The 15,607-nt window shown below is 42.3% G+C and overlaps 1 protein-coding gene across 5 annotated transcripts in view; it reads left to right on the top strand.

The window, feature by feature from the left end:
* The window catches only part of TSPAN4 (tetraspanin 4), a 436,791-nt gene that overhangs the window by 398,086 nt on the left and 23,098 nt on the right, over positions 1-15,607 (top strand). The gene's annotated exons all lie outside the window — the stretch shown is intronic.

The raw sequence follows: 15,607 nt of genomic DNA, 5'->3' as shown, positions 1-15,607 counted from the left end.
AATTATTCTCTTTCACTTCACTTATTTCACTTGCCTCATTCAGCTTAACATTACGAATCCTCAATTTAAAGAGCATGAATTAAGAGGATCAAGTTTTTGATCTCTGAAAGCTTGTGGTACCCCCTGGTTATTCTAACCTTCCAAGGGAAGAGGACGTTGAGATGTCCCCATGTCAGTTCTGACTTGCTGATCACTTCTTCTTCTGTCCTTGAAACAATTATCCAGTGGGAATTTTAGGTTGCATGCAGACAACTTGTGTTCTGATTGAACGGCGATAAGTGGAGTGAAGTAGGCAAGAATTTGACACTTGTTACAGAGGTTGTTCTTATGCAACTTTTAGGTGCTCTTTGAAGTGGTGGTTGTGGAATCTGGTGAAGACAAAAATTAATGCTAAAGGAAAATGAGATTTAACAGTTAACTACATCCTGCATAATAAAAATGTGTGTTTAAGCCGAGAATGATTTGGGTGTGTCCCTTGTTGACCCACTTTGAGATAATTCAGAGAGGCTTGAATTTTGACACTTCATGAATATTAGACCTGTTGGGATGTGAAGTGGGGTGCCCCGAATGCCCTCTTATGTCTGCAAGTCATCTCTGAGGCAGAATGACACTGAACAGCAGTATGGCGGTACAGCAGTGCACCGCCTACCACAGCAACAAGCTTTACAAGGGAAGGATTCCTGAAGAATCTTAACATTCCCTTTTTTGTGTCCTGTGGCCACAGTGCTGAGCCTTTGGCTCATATCCCTTTGGAATGTGGTTGTGCATGGCAGGTAAAAATGTATTTGTGTTAATAAGCATATGGGTTTGGATGACTTTCTTTTGTTCATCAGGAGCTAGCAGTTCACCTGGTCCTCCATGTCAAGCTGAAATGGAAGAATATATTAAACAAGTCTTTTATCCCAGCAGATTTTTATAGAAGTGGGGAATGGAATGTGAATTGCATTTTATAACATAGGAAATTAAATCAGCTTTCCACCCACCTTCTAATTCAAAAATCCAGGAAAAGTCCGGAAATGTTCCTTGCTTTCTGAATGTGTCAGTACCCCTCCCCAGGTCTGGGCTGTCTGGGAATATACAGGAAGGGCTTTGGGATTTGTGAAGGGTGGCTGGATGGGTCTTTTCCTGAAGATAAAGCGGTTTCTCCTAAGAAGTATGTGTGGCATCTGGAAGTGAATTTGTCGATTTGCAACAAGAGAAGAAACCCCAAACCAATCCCACAGTGCTCTGTGGCTTCACCTCACCCACAGGGTCTTCCTTTACAGCCCTTATGGGGGGGACGGGGGGACACACACGAGTTCCCTTGCCTGACATCTACAGGCAGGGACTCAGGGCAGCAGGGTTAGGTGGGGGGAAGGCGAAGGTTTTATGCTGCTGCTTTTTCTCAGGGAGCACAGGCCGCTTCATCTTCCCCCATCTTGCCAAATCAAGGAATGGAGTTGTTGATGAAGGAATTGAGTGAGGGGCTGTACTCTTTGCCAGAGATGAGTATGAATATGGTTGGTGCCCAAGCTGGGAGTAATGTTTATTTCTAAACATTACGCAAATTGTGGCAGAAATGGCTGTTTTGGGATTCTCCTGGCAGCATTTGTTCTCTGGTCCCTCTATCCTCAGGAATGCAGTCAGACAGCCCAAGTAATTTAAGGCGATTAAAAACTAGCCCCCAGTGAAAGGAGTGATGAGGGAGATTCTTTACTTATTCCCCATTAGTCCTGAGCAGGCTTGCTTATGAATGCTGTAACCTTGGCAGCAAGAGAACCTCCTTTTGCTTTGCTATCTGCAAGGAAATTAATTACACAAGCATAGAAATTCATGAACGTGGAATACTGCAATTAATTTTGTTAAAGTCTCTCTATATATTTAGTATGGGAAGAGGAAGGAAGGAGAAGCTTATCACCAGCTATGAGTCTGAACCCACAAATCTTGCACAGCTTTCACTTTGAGATAAAAATGAATCTATAAGGAATCCAGAAACCCTTTGTTTATTTTATAGATTGTAAGAATGAGAAATGATGAAGGCAGTAACGTAAAGTAGTGTTAACATCACGATCCCCATATTGAATTGATTAACATGGAGAAAACATGTTAATAGCTTTTTTTATTACTAGTCTGAAAACTTTATAATGGCATTTATTGGTACAGAACTGAAATGTAAATGGCAGAACTTTATAAATCTCAGCTGGTACGTGGTGGCCTAAACACTGTCTGAAAATGTGGTTGTTTTTTTTATAAAAGAAGAGTACAGACTTTGAATTTTGCCAGTTTTTCCCATTTAATCTTTCATTTGTACATATTAAGCAGACAATCATATTGCAGAGGAGAAGTTGTAAACTGAATGTATTGGATGTGCAAATTTTCTCTCTTTATGGCCAAAACAGGTGCATGTAAATGTTTCATCAGCACACCCATGAAGTTCCCAGTGGTAAATTTAGCCACAAGCATTCAGGAGGTGCTTACTTTGCATTTAATTTAGATCTAAAAAAAGATGTAGCAGGTTTATTTAAAATGCATTACATTCAGCTTATTTAATATTCTTATTCTCATATATTCTCACTTGTTATGTTTATATAAAAAATAAATGAGAAAGTCACAGGAATACCCACACAGCTCAAAGTGATGAGGGTGGTTCTTCTAAAATGGGTAAAATCTGGCTTAGCAACCCGTCAGTCATTTCATGAATTCTGTTTGAGTGAACTTAGAAATAACCTCACTGAAGTCAGAGAGCTTCTCCCAGGCAGAGCAACCCCTTTTTCCTCTCTTTTTGAGTTGCACCAAGCATTCCTAATTTTTCGTGCTGCTGCATAGTGCTCACGCTGTAGGCAGTTGTAGTTCTTTTTCATCCTTCTTTTTCTTATTCTTTTTTTGTGGGCAGTGCCAATCATCTTGCAAGTTGCAGCATGCTCACAGTGGAGGTTTCTTTGCCAGGTACTTACAGACTTTACAGGGTTAACTCTTGCTGTGGCACAGTCTCACTCTGCCATGGGTAAGATGATGCAGGGACTTGTGCTTGTGCATCACCCGCCTGTCCTTGACAACAGTGCTTTGCACTGCATTAGGAGATGGGGTTTCTTTGGGAGTTGCATTGAAGTCACTTAATATGGGAAATGTGGTTTTTTGACCACATCTATTCGAAATGGGTGGCCAGAAATCGTAATTGCTGGACAAGGGGAATGATGTTACGATAAATAAAGTACAGTAAATAAAGCTGCTATTTGGAATATAACAAGAATATATTTCTGACTGTCTGGCAAATTGTACTGAAGGGAGGTGGCTACAAAGCATGAAGGAGGTTTGTCTTGGTAGGATGAGGTATGTACAGACCTGTACGTATAACAGGCCTCTGAGAAGTGTGCTTGAATACTGTGTGAAAACTGTCCATTGGTAATGTTTGGACTAACTGGGTGCTAAAGCCTTAATAAGATTGAAATACAATCATCATCTTTCTACTGTTTCAATGTGTCCTCAGCCAGAATCATGGGCTTCAGCATGATGAGGTATGAAGTTGATAACAAATATCTGGGTTTCTCTGTTGTATTTTACTGCTTTGGCATGCTATTGTTTATTCTCTTTCAGGGGATGGAGTTTTACTGCACTCCATCCTTACAGTATCTCTGTAAATAAGAAGAAAACAGAAAACTCATTACTTACACTTATTCTTGAGTTTAGCTTGTATCTTACCCGAGTTTTAGAAGACAATTTTAACAACTTCAAAAACTCTTCTTAAATTGCCTATTATGGGGCAGGGGGGAAGAAAGCCTGGGGTTTTTTTTCTCTGATTTTTTTGTTGTTGTTGTTTTCCCCCTGACAAAATGGTCTTTTGTAGTAGAAGGGAACACATTTTTCCACCTTTGTCCCTTCCTATCTTGTTTCATCACAAGTCACACTCCATTAGATTCCTAATTTTTCTTCTATCAATAAATGATGGATTTACCAATGGTGATTTAAGTTGAAAATTACTTGCAAAAACTTAATGAAGCCTGCAAATCATGAATTATATTTCAAATAAATTGCCTCTGACAGTTAAAAACTACAGGACCAAAGTAATTTCAAGGGTGGCATTTTTTCCCCCCTCTATAAATTATGTATCAGGTCAGAACAGGGGTGGTTTCGTAGGAATTACTATTAATTTTTAAAGCAAATTGCAGTTTGTTTCTTGCAGCAGTAGCTTTCTCTTATTAGTCTGTGTTGGGGTTGGTGACATGCTCCTGCAAAAAAAATAATCTGTTTCTGCTGCAACTAGCTGCTGTGAGTGCCAGTCTGCTTCCGAGCTATATTTTCCATCTGTTTGAACAACGGTTTCTATTGCTGCTTCCCTGTCTTGTGCCCTTGTTACTAGACTGCTATGGGCAAAAATGATACCCGTGAGGTCTCAGCCCGTGCGTTTCTGAACAGGGTTATATTTTTATAACCCAAGTGTTCTTTGCAGGTTTAAACTGTCCCTTTTGGGACACTTTGCCTGTGCAGGAGAGGATGCCTCATGCTGGTTTGCGGTTTCAGGAGGAAGAGAATCCCTTTACCCAAAAGGGCATGTGGGGAATTTGCTGTTGCTTGGAGCATATTCATTTAGTTAATTAGATTTGTGAAAGATAATGAGAAGTTTCCTGTCCTGAAATCAGAGTATTTAATGCAATTCGGGAACAGTTGTAAATCTATCTAAAATAAGCAGAACAGTAGTTATCCTACTCATTCTTTCCTGTCTGTCTTTTCCCTCAAATCCAAGGAGGTAAGAGTAGTTTCAAACCCTTCCCTCCAAAAAAAGCTGGAGTGTGTGTGTGTGTGTGGCCAGTACTTACAATGGTTTAATAATTGTGCCTATAGACTTTATTTAGATGTGATGATATTCTCTGAGCTGCGTGGTAACAGGGTGGTAGTCAGCACGTTTCTGAATGCTGTTGGTCTCCCATTTGGTGATAGGAGCTACAATTTTACAGACTTAAACTAAAAAGCTTTCTAATACAGCTAAGAAAAAAAAACACAGGAGTGATAGGCATTGTTTAGATGTGGCATAAATAGATAATACAAATTCTTCTCCTCTCTTAATTTTGTTCCAATTGCAAATTGAACCCTGTAGATGAACCCTTTTTTGATCAAACTTTTGGTGCATCTTTTCGATTATTAAGATTTCCATTGGCTGTTTCAGAAACTGTGGGTTTTTTTAAGCCCTCACTTAGTTTTGGCGAAAGGCCTCCACTGAATACGCAGCGTTCAATTTTCCATTATTTTTTTCTGACTTGTTACATGATCTATTTTTTTCCACCAGTCTGCATAAGCTGTCTTGGTGGAAGTAAATTCAGCCATGGCTGATTAGTCTAAACATTTCTGTTGTCCTGTTTATGTTGCAGAAAGAGGTGAGTGCAATGGGTTTAGTAATTGAAACTTGTTTCAGTCCTCTCAGTTAAGGATGCCAGGACTGATTTACTCCATGTATGCCGGGTGTCATTTTTCATCTGCAAAGCTGCTTTGTGCACAACATGGATATCTGTTGCTTTTGATTTGCATGGTTTCAGCTCTGTTTCCACGATTAGATTGTCTGTGGCCCATTTATCTATCAACAAATTGTTTGTCTACATGATGAGACGTTCCCTTTTGCAAGACGGATACCGTCCTTTGTAGCTCAACCTCCAGCTTAGAGCATTTGTGATTCTTGACTGAATGCTTCCCTTCCAGATTTCTGTGTAGATCTGGCTGTAAGGTCGGTTGTTATCACTAATGTGAGGTTAGCAAAGAAATCATCACTGCTCAGTAATTCTGTTCACGTGGCTGTGGCCTTTGCAGTTTCAGAACAATTGGAATCCAGTCCTTGTCTCAAGGCTTTCTGCAGTGCTGTTGTGGTCCTTGCCATTTCAGCTGTGCGAATCTCTTAGTGGTGCTAATGGGCCTTGTTTGTGTTGACAGTAGAGAGCACTGCCACGTTTCTCCTTCAGTGGAGCATTTTGCACTTGCATGTTTGCATGTGGTGGTCACATAGCCAGTTTCTCAAAGCCTTTTGTCCTTCAAGTGCACTCTGACTCCTATGATATTTTGTCCTGGTTTCAGCTGGGACAGAGTTAATTTTCTTCTTAGTAGCTGGTGCAGTGCTGTGTTTTGGATGTGGTGTGAGAACAATGTCGATAGCACACTGATGGTTTTAGTTATTGCTGGGTCATGTTTATACTAAATCAAGGACTTTTTGGTTTCTTGGGCCCTGCCAGCCAGAGGGCTGCAGTGGCATGGAAATTGGGAGGGGGACACAGCCAGGACAGCTGACCTGAACTAGCCAAAGAGGTATTCCACACCATATGACATCATGCTGAGTATATAAACTGGGGGAGAAGGAGGAAGTGGGGGGGACATTTGGCATTATGGCGTTTGCCTTCCCGAGTAACCGTTACGCATGGAGCCCTGCTGCCCTGGGGATGGCGGGGCATCTGCCTGCCTGTGGGAGGTAGGAAATGAATTCCTTACTTTGCTTTGCTTGTGTGTGCGGGTTTTGCTTTACCTATTAAATTGTTCTTATCTCAACCCTTGAGTTTTACATTCCTTTCCAATTCTTCTCCCCATCCCTCTGGTTGTGGGGAGTGAGCAAGCAGCTGCACAGTGCTTGGTTGCTGGCTGGGGTTAAACCACGACATATTTACACCCCAGATCCTGTATTGGTGATTTCTGAGTTTTCCCTCCTGTCAGAGTTGTTACCACCTTGCTTTTTTGACACAACACAGTTTGAGAGTTGTGGCCTTTTTTCACCATTATTAATATGCTGCAGCACTTCCAGTGACTCTGTCTTTCACTGTTGTTAGTTCTTCTGATGACTTTCAAATCTTCCAAGATCTGGAGATATGGATCCTGACCATTGACCTGAGTAGCACTCAGAAAAGTATTTCATGTAATTATGTCCCAAAGCAATACTAGATTGGATAGGGTCTTTTGATTACATAGTCAACATGTTTTCTGTGTTAATTAGAAAGGGAAGTGGAGCCACAGGCTTTTCTTTTTGCTGTATTTGTCTTCACAGCTGTGATGGCAAAACTTTCAGCAACACTATGTCAAGAAGTTCAGTAGTAGGAAAAAAAACGCTGATACTGTAACATTCTTGTCTGATTTGGATAAGATATCTACAGATAAAGAAACTGTATCACAGATAAAGAAACTTTAATAATATTTTTTTTATTATTGCATTTTCCAGCAGTGAAACTCTAGAAAGGTGAAAGCTGGCATAGCAAAGGCTTCCCCAAATGTTGTCAGACTGTGTTGTGTAGTCAAGCAGTTCTTGTGACCACTGGAGAGCTGGCTTCTGCTGGCCACAGGGGTACACAGCTGAGATGGGGTCGCTGCCTCTTTTGAAAGTGGTCATGCTTTGTAGAAAAATGAGATATAAATAGGATCTGATGGGGGGGGGGGGCAGTCACAGGTGTATCATGAGAAGGAAATGGTCTTAGTAATTATTATAAGTGCCTTTTGATGCTCAGGTGAAGATACTGTATAGCCAATAGTGGTAATTTTGTTAGATTCTGAACTAGTATAAATAGCTACAGCATCTGCTAAATGGTCATATCATCGGCCCGTGGAGCTGTGCCAGAGCTTTACCAGAGCTGAGAAGCTGCCAGCATTCACTGTATGAAATCATGCAAGATAACATTGGTAGTGGGGCAGAATGACAAATACAACTCTTTCTTCTTACTAAGTTGGGGGAGTGGAGGGTTGGCTTTTGCTTTTTAATGTTTTCAGACTTTTAGCATAAACCATGAGGCCTCAAGATTTCATAATAAACCTTTTTTTAATAAAAACCAAAAACTGTAGCTGCTGGATTCAGTAGCTGAAACATTATACAAATCACCATGCAAGTACTATGTGATTTCTCAAAACATCCCAAAAGCTGGTGATATTGTAGAAGTACAAGGTTGCTGCTTTGGGTTAGTGGCTCATGCAGACTGATCCCAGCCTGCGATTTCTTTAATACTGCTACTTTAGTTTGGGTTTTTTGGTTTTGGGGGTTTTTTTGTTTGTTTCTTTGGGGTTTTTTTAACTTATGTGTTTGTCAAAAAGCATACTCTTTGACTCTTTGCTATTTAATATTTAGGTGGTTTAGTTTGTCATCCTGGCCAAATAGGACGTTTTGAATTTCCCTGACAGAATGAAGAAAACTAAAGAAAAATTATCAGTGGAGAATAATGAGTGAACAGCAGAACAAGTCTCAGATTTTCATTCCTGCTACATCTGCCTTGTCCAGCACTTATAAACATTGTTATGAACTCCTCACAGGCTTTCAGTATCTAAAAAAGACCTCACAAGACACAAAAAACTGCGCTTTGCATTTCTGTGTGTATGCATTTTATTTTCGCTATAGCAACATCTGGGGGCCCCTGCTGTTGCTTTTAGGCCTATAGGATCGTGTAAGGAAAATTGTGATTGCAGCTCCAAAGTCTTCGAATCCCATAGGAGATTTAATGCTATTGATCCAGGTCTATATAAAGTTTTGAAATAAGTATGGAAGCATGTCACAGTCACAGCTGAGTGAATGTGAGCTTTTACTGTGCCTTGGGTTGTGAATGGCAGGTGGTGTCACTGCACCTCATCACAGTGTAATGTTTTCTGAAATAGTTACAGTTTAGATGATGGAAGTTTTTCAAATAAAAAGTTAATGGGATTCTGAATAGCAGGGCAGCACACAGGGTCTTTCTCTAGAAGGAAGATACTGCAAAACTAGAGCAGTGATAGTGAGTGACGGCAGCAAACGGTGCAGTGTGCCTGTGACTGGCCTTCGCTGCTGCACTGCGCTCAGCACAGCCCTGCCTGTGCAGGCTGGGGGTCCGGCCAGATGCCCTGACTCTGTGAGTATTGCTTGGGTATAGCCTGGAGATGTGCTTGGGTATAGCCTGGAGATGGACCTGGTGATGCTGCACCCTGCCAAGCCAGTGTTGCGGTCTCAGGGAAGTGTCTGAGAGGACAGGTAAGGGACAGAAGCAGTGCTGCTACTACAAAATCAAAGGAACCAAAAGGACTCAACTGTCTGGACTGGCAATCATGTGGCATTGATTACTGAAAATTAGTTTGAAGGCAATTTTTGCAGTTTATCTAGGAGTCCTGACTTTATGTCAGAGGGAATAAAACGTGCTTGCCTGCACCAAGGGAGTTAAGGCAGCACAGCTGAGAGCCACTCGCCCGTGACCCCTTAGGCTCAGCTTTGGGTGCAGCGCAGTGCGGGGGGTTGCCTGTGTGCGGGCTCTCACCCTGCTGCACCCCTGGAGCCAGGTAAAGCGACATCTAAAATGAATGATCTGAATGCGCCGCAGGGCAAATGATTCTGCCCGCAGCTGTGGAGCAGCTGGCCTTGGTAACTTGGATGACACCTTTGCCAAAGCACCCGTGCTCTCGGGAGCAGCACCCCATGCAATACTGAGACCAGTGCTTCTGAGCGTTAACGTGGCGAGGAGATGTGGATTTGGCGGATAGGGAGCTTATTCGGAGAACTTGGACTGTGATCTAGGAGAATTTGTGCCCCCAAATCACCAGTGCCAGTTTGAAAGGAGCAATGCCCGAGTCTCCCAAGGCAAGATGGGCTAAATAGACTGATATGGTTTATGTCAACTTTTCTTTCAGGATGGATTTGAAGCAAAGGTCAAGGTGCAGGGCATAGGTGACGCAATCTGGCATGAATAACAAAGTCCCTATCATTGGAAAACCTTGTAGCCTTCTGGAAAGATTTTTAAATTTTGAGACCAGATGAAACAGTTACGGTCATCCATGGGCCATAGGATTTCAGTCTGTATTCTTGTCGTCAAACTATTTACATCTGAGTTATAACTTCACAAAATTTTTTAAAATTTTGTTTTAAAGACACTGACTGCACCTCATTCCTCAGTAATTTGTTCTAAGAATTTTTTTCTTCACATTTAAAATGATGCCTTGTTTATGTCTTGTGTTTGTCTAGCTTAAACTTCTAACCATTAACTCTCATTATGTCTTTTTTCTGATAGATTAAAGCGCTGTCTACGGTTGAGAATCTAGGTACCTGAAGACTGCAGTTAGGCTGCTTTTTAACCTGGTCACTCTAGTTCATCCAATAGTGTTAGTCATGTGAAGTAAAGCATGCTACTCAGTGATTGGCTTTTTCTTGTGGGTCTTCCCTAAAATCTTTTCAAATTTTTGATAGATTTCTGAAAACATGGATATCAGTTCTGCAATGTAGAGATACTGATACAACTCAGCCTTTATACAGCTTATGTTGAATACACCCATGACTCCTCTGTGAGTTGGAAGTGTTGCCCTCAGAGCATGTCCATGTCCATTTCCTCGGTCTTTCCACAGATTTCCTGCTTTTCTGAATGTGGTTTCTAGTCTTGTAGTGTGACCTCTCGTCTTTGTTCTTAAATGTTTATTCTGGTATTTGGCTGGATAAGCTACAAGGCTCTGTAAACAAGTGGTCCAAGTGATATCAGAATATTTAATGCACAGCAGGTTTTGTGTGTTATCTACAAAATTTCATTAGCAGTGATTTTTGTGCTTCCTTCCCTAGCAATGAGAAAAATACCAAATAACATTGGGTCAAGAATCCACTAAAAACCTCACTGAATGAACCCCCTTTTTTTAATAAAGTTCCTCACATGTAAATTTTAAAAATATATTCAAGGTGACTGCACTGAATTTTCTTTGTCTTACCCTCCCTCCCCACTCTCCCCCTTGAACCTGATAGCAAATTTCAGTCAAATTTGAGTTCTTTAGAAGTGTCAAAAGCAGTAAGTTTCGATAGGTGCATAGACCCAGGTGAATGCCCCATGGAGAAAAAGGTCTTGGAGGTCACTCAACCAGTATTATTAGACACCAGAAAATCCAAGGGAGATGAGAGGAAGAAGACAGTTTCCAGCTTTAAGAAGAGACTTGGGATCAATGCTTCTTTTTTGGCAAAAAGCCAATCTCCTAATTAGGAAGAGGGGCTCATTTTGAAAGGTAGAAGCGCGAGCAACAAAAAATACGAAACAAGCCAGAGACAGCTGAGGAGCATCTTCAGAGGTGTTCTTGAGACCATTGTCATATGTGGCAGATTTAACGTTTCACTTCAGTTTCTGCTGCTCTCTGAGGGTTAACTCACCCTTCAGTTCCTGAATAAACTCGATCATCACTGACAGTTGCTCAGCCTGCTGGGTTGCTTCCAGGGCTGTGATGCCATTTCTAGAAGAGACACACAATTGTATACAGAAGAAGCTTGTTTCAGATCCTTACCTCAAACACCACCTTCTGAAACAACAGCACCTCTTCTAGAAGGCTTGTATGTTGGCTGAAGGTAATTGCATAGAAGCAGAGTAGGTGTAAACTATGACTAGAATTAAAAAAAAAAAAGAAAACAAAACAAAACAAAAACCCCAAACCAAAAAACCATCACCACCAAAAATGCAGCAGTATTTTTGTTCCAGACAGAAAGCTTGTAAGACTTCAAGTTTTTTCAAGTTTTGTGGAAGAGAAAGGAGGTGCATTGGGATGGGTTAGCCTAGCAGGCTGGTAACGGGATCCAGCCGGTACTGTAGATTTGTACTGACTGTGGTGGGGTGAGTTGAGCTGTAGTTGATTGACAAGAAGCTTTAGACGATTTGCACATTTTTAAAGGCAGTTCTGGACACTAGGTACATGTTTGAACCAAGCTAATATTACTGTAGTTTGATCTCAGAGGCAAACCAGAGGTGTTTGGAGATCGTTCAAACTAACCTTTATGAATGTGTCAGTGACCTCTAGGTGACTGGCAGTCGATTAAGCCAAGGTGAAATTTTCCAGTAGAGATAAGCCCTTTAAGGATCCTGATTAAGATGCAGCTTGTGCTTAGAACTGAATAAAAGTGATTGCCATCTGAAGGAGATGGTGGTTTGGCCAGCAGTTATTTGATTAAATCCGGATTATTGTAGACAGCTCCCTATATACTTCTAGATGTGACCTTGTGTGGTTCTTTTGAGGGAGACAAGACTGAGAGGGGCCAATTCTGTGGATTTCCTTCCCTTTCCCTAAACCATGGCTCCTTTGGATTTGGAATAGGACTCATCTCTGTCATGACATGGGCATCCACTTTCACTGGGGAGTCTGCTTACCTCTACTCCAGCTACATGTGGCACGTGATCTTCAAATGCTTGCTAATATGTTGGTTTTTATAGGTTTAGGTGAGGGCAGCATAAATTATAATTGCTCTTGGGTCCCTTGCTGCTCACGTGAACAGTATGTGCATTTTTTATGCTGTCTTTTTTTGACTTTTCCAGTTGGCACCTCTGAGTTTCATTTCCCTTCGGTCAGGACCACCAGGCAGTTGAGGAACCTGAGGCTCCCTGGTCTCTCCCAACTCCACTAACTGTCCAAGGCTGTAGATGGTCACCGATAGCTAGATATACAGAGTGTGTGTCATCATTTACATGATGATGCAATTACAAAAGAAGTTGGCTTGTACCCTGTGTGGTTTGAAAGACTGCATCTGCCCCAGAGCAGTGGTGCTGATGCTGTCCTCCGCTGCTCACCCCAGAGGGTCTGGGAAGGGAGCCAAAGCTGCTGGTTTGCAGCTGGTTTTGGCAGCTGGGATGTGCACGTGTGGCGTTCTGCGATATAGGAGGGCTCCCCAAGCAGCAGCAGTTTGAGGTGAACCTTTCTTCAAGATTTCTGGTCTCTCCTTTCATCCAACTTTGCTGCCATTTAGCAGGGTGTCTGCTGTTCGTTGGTGAATGCCACTTTTTATGCGAAAAAACAGCATATATAATTCTGTTTTGTTTGGAAGTATTGCAGTCTCCAGCACCTTGCTCAGTGAAGGTACTGTCACTTACCTCTGTTAACATATGGGGAACAGTGATGTTTCCTTCTCCATTCAACCCGTGTGACTTCCAGTGAGAAATGTGGCTTTTTTCTGACATTATTAGTAGAGAAGGTGTCGGAAACTTGCATTTTGTGCCATGTAAGTGTGACTGGCAGATTGTTTATTTGCTTGTTTTCTGTCATTGTGGAAAGCAATCTCTATGTAGTTTATTCATTTGCAGTGACCGAGTCCCACATCATTCCATTCAGGATGAAATCTGTTTTTGATGAAGTGTGGTGAAGAGCTGCAATTGTTTGTTTCATTAAAGCAAGGGGGAGGCATTTAATAGCAGTTACTTCTGTTGCTTTTGTTATGTACGAGCTTTACGAGACATTTTATTTACCAGTTTATAATATGTCCACTGATAGCTTACCTGAGGACTGACAACAGTAATTCCAGTTGCTGAAGGTCAGAACTCCTGTGGTGTCAGAGATGTTGTTTTGAAGAGGGAATGGTTTATAAGCTTGGATGTTACCCTAATAGAAATATGGGTTTGAGGCACTGGAGACACTATTTGATGATGCCAAGTACTAGAAATGTGGGTAACTCCATTGATTTTAGCAGTCAGGCAGATTTCTACTAGCTGAGGAGCTGGCATACAGCATAACCTGTGGTTCTTACAAGTACATGTTTATGTGATTGGAAGAACATAACATATTTTCAAGGAAGAAACTACTATAGGTAAGGAGATAATTAACTTTTCTGGTGTTTAGTCAGGAGGATATTGAGATCCTGTTCCTTTGTGGTTTTTTTGGGGGGGGTTGTGTTGATTTTTTCAAAATAAAGCCAGGCAACTCTTCCAATGGTCTTGCAGAGTTTTTGCGAAGTAGCCAGATGCTCCTGCAAAGCCCTCTGCCTCTTCCCTGGCTCGGTGCTTTATGCTGCCTCTCTCTCTGGGGGGCATTCTGCGTGCTCCCACTTTCAGGCTGAGCAGAGATCACCCCGCAGGAGGCACGGCGCTTGCTGTAGTGAGCCTGGCTTCGCCTGCTGGGCTGTTCCCTCCAAGGGCAGTGGTAGTTCTCTTCACAGCATTATTTATTTTAAATGAGTTAATTTCAGAGAGAGCATATCTTACGAATAATAAAGCAGGCTGTGTGCAAATCTCGCTTTCCCCTAAGGATTAACGTTCCCTGCATCTAGGAAGACACAGTTTCTTCAATCTGTTTCCACAGAATCGCTTTTTCCAGACAAGTTTCTCCTGGCAGAGTAACAGATTTTAACCCTTCAGTGGGTTGCCTTGGTTTGGTTTTTAATGGGTCTTTTAGTTCCAGCAGAGGGAAAGGTTTGTTCCCCCTGTCCCAAGGAACACTCCTTCCCCCGAGGATGTAACCAGCTCTCTTCCCCGCTGGCTGTACAGCTCGCCCTGGAAGCAGAGCAGCTCTGCCACCGAGGGGTGGCCGTGCCAGTGCCTGGGCTTGACCATGGGGAGCTTGGCTGCCTTTCCCGTGGTCCCCAGCAAGGTTCAGCTGCCACCAGTGGCCTGATCTAGTTAAGGTGTAATTGCTTTGACTTTTGCAGAGATGTATTTACTTTATGGGACAAATTCTGTATTTTGGCTTGTATTTCCCTGCCAGAGTTAGAAATTTAAGAGGAAATGAAGTGACTCGGATAAATAGATCTGCAGATAGCCCACATGGTTTGTGGGACTTGTCCATCTTCTCTTACCGTAGTGACAGGGTAGGGTATGGTTTGCCTTTGCTGTCCCTCCTCCCCTGATATTTTAGTAGTGCACTCTTAGTTGAAAGCTTTCTCATTCACCTTTAAACTAAGTAAATGAGCGTTGTAAATAATTGAAGCAAAGGTTGATCCCACGGGACGGCTGCAGCAAATGGCTTAGTGGGCAAATGGCCAAGTCCTTCATCTCTGTGAGTAAACTGCTGGCTTCCCCTTGCCCAGCTCACAGCATCTGCAAGGGAGTCTGTGTCCAATGTCACTGTTCCGCCTAATATATAATCACACAACGGTCATTAGTTCCTACAAGGGAAGTGGCTTGTCTCCCTGCTTTGATTTGCCTCAGCACGTCCTGAAACCTTTGTGGCAGCTAATTGGATCTCAAGCTCTATTGACATGTGCATCCCTAGGTGGCTGGGGGTTTTTTGCGCTTTTTTTTTTTGGTCTGTATAGATGGAGATAACAGGTTGTTAGCACTTGAAACACAAATGCAACCCACCTTTCATGTCTCTTGGAAAACAAAGGCTCAACAGCATATATCACGTTAATTAGCATCCTTCTCAATTTACTTATCTGAGGTTATACTGATGTTTCTTGAGGACAAATGAAAGTGATTATCTTTTTTTAAAAAACAAAAAAAGGGGGGGTGGGGGTGGTCAGGGCAGGGGCACACCACAAAGAGGCTGAATACAGATATACTGGGAATATTCTCAGCATAAGCATAGGTTTTGAAAAAAATAGGCATTTCCCTTTTCTACTGGCCTGGATTCAGTGTACATGGGATTTTAATACATGAGCCTGGGTCGGAGGGGTCTTTGCACCCTGGAACAGGTGTGGCCCTGTAGCCACTAGACATCAAGGCAAAACTGTTTACTGGGACACGCAGGAAAGGAATGACTCCTACAGGACCATGTCTGGGGAAAGACGATTCGAATGAGTAGAGGCGGTGGTACAGAAAGGAGATAATGGCTTTGGGGATAGGTTATGAGATCTGCGGGACATGAGGCTGGTGTGTGAAGACAGAGGAGCATTGCTGAGGGCAGCAGTTGGTGGGATATGTAACTGGAGAAAGGGGATAGAAGCTTTCATGTGTTGGTCATCTTTGGAGCGAGTGTATGGAGAAAACCTGCTATAAAGGGA

This window comes from Falco peregrinus, chromosome 9 (assembly GCF_023634155.1).
Source record: "Falco peregrinus isolate bFalPer1 chromosome 9, bFalPer1.pri, whole genome shotgun sequence".
Lineage (NCBI taxonomy): Eukaryota > Metazoa > Chordata > Aves > Falconiformes > Falconidae > Falco > Falco peregrinus.
This window is presented reverse-complemented; position numbering and strand designations above follow the sequence as displayed.